Genomic DNA, 1,683 nt, shown 5'->3' on the forward strand with positions numbered 1-1,683 from the left:
TTAACCTGGGTTGCCTCCTGGAGACAGAAGGTGGGTGTTGGCGGGTAGAAATATGCCACGTTGCGGCGAATTCCTCCGGAGAAACTTGGGTGCGAACACACAGCGTGCTTTAGAGATGGCGTGGCTCTGCAGGACCCCGCTGAGCTGGCGGGGACACTAGGGGGCGCGTGAGCCGCACGAGGGTGAGGGCTGGAGGGAGGGCGAGCGGCGTGCAAGGCGCGCTCAGCGACCCGCAGGCTCTCCCAAAGCCGCGAGGCACTGCCCCACTCTTACAGACACCTGCTCTTCGCAATTCCTTCTGGGAAAGGAGGGCCCAGGCCTTCTGCTGCTTAAATTCCGTTTAAATTTTTAACACCTTCATTTAACCCCTTGGATTCCAGCATGATTGGTTTTGTTTATACAAGTTTATTTCTTCTGAGAGAGGCAGACAGACAGAAAGAGATCCTGAAAGGGATCTTCCTGCTGTGACCCACCCCCAGCCTCAGCCACACGTGTGTACCCAGGGTCCACAGGAGGCCCTTGGACACGAACTGGGGACCTTCCCATGTGGGTCCAGTCATTGCTGTGTCAGCATCTGGCCCCTGCATTTTGTTTTTAAAATCCTCAGAAATGGAAATTTTTGTTTAGAAAATGTTTATGAACAGATCATGTTCCAAAGAACATGTATCCAGAATGCATAGGGAATGCTCAAGAAACAAACAATCGTATCTGAAAATGATGAAGACATGGACTGATGTTTAACCACCTGAAAAGATGTTCATTGAGGAGTGTAAATTGAAACCACAATGAAATGTTGCTGCGTACCTATTAAAATGGATAAAATGCAGCAATAACACCAAACACTGGCCAAAGACAGAGCACCTGGATCCCTTCCACCCTGCTTGTGGGAACATAGCTGATGTAGCTGCTCTGAAAAATAATTTGGTAATTCCTCTTAAAACTAAAAATGGACTTACTATACAATGACGCACCGTTGGGCCTTTATTCCACAGAAATGAAAACCTGTTTTCATGAAGAAACCCGTATGTGGTGTTCATAGTAGCGTTATTCATAATGACCCCGAGCTAGAAACTACCAAAAATTCTCCAGCAGAAGCCTGGTCGGATAGACTGGCACAGACACACCGTGGAACACGATTCAGCCATCAGTGGGCCTAAGTACTGATACACGCAGTAAGTCAGATGAATTTCCAGAGAATGATGCTGAGTGAAAAACATCAACCGCAGGAACATACATACTGCATGATTTAAAAAATATGTTTGTTACATAACTGAAAATAGGAAAATGAGTGATAAATATCAAGAAAACAGAATTACAGCAGTGGAGAAAGAGCAGTGGTTGTCAGGGGCTGGGATGAGGAGAGGGAAAGGTGTGGCCGTGAAGGGGCGCGGAGGAGCCTCCGATTTGGAGGTGGCTGTGTAGGGCTACCCAGCGACAACGCCCCGGAGTGCCCGCATGCTTAGTGAGGTACGATCGCGCTCCCTGCCACCTTGCCAGCTTTGGTGTCGTAGTACAGTTACAGCAGGTGGCACCTTTCCAGGAAACGGGGGGCGGGTCCACAGGTCTTCCCTGTGCCTTTCCTTGCAGTCCCTTGTGGCCCTCCTGTCTGTTGTTGGCAGCGGCTGTGCAGAGTCTCCCCGCGGTGCTCGGAGGGACCTACACACGGTGGAGGGGGTACTGCAC

The sequence above is a fragment of the Tupaia chinensis genome, unplaced genomic scaffold (assembly GCF_000334495.1).
Source record: "Tupaia chinensis unplaced genomic scaffold, TupChi_1.0 Scaffold000280_1, whole genome shotgun sequence".
In the NCBI taxonomy this organism is placed as follows: Eukaryota; Metazoa; Chordata; class Mammalia; order Scandentia; family Tupaiidae; genus Tupaia; species Tupaia belangeri.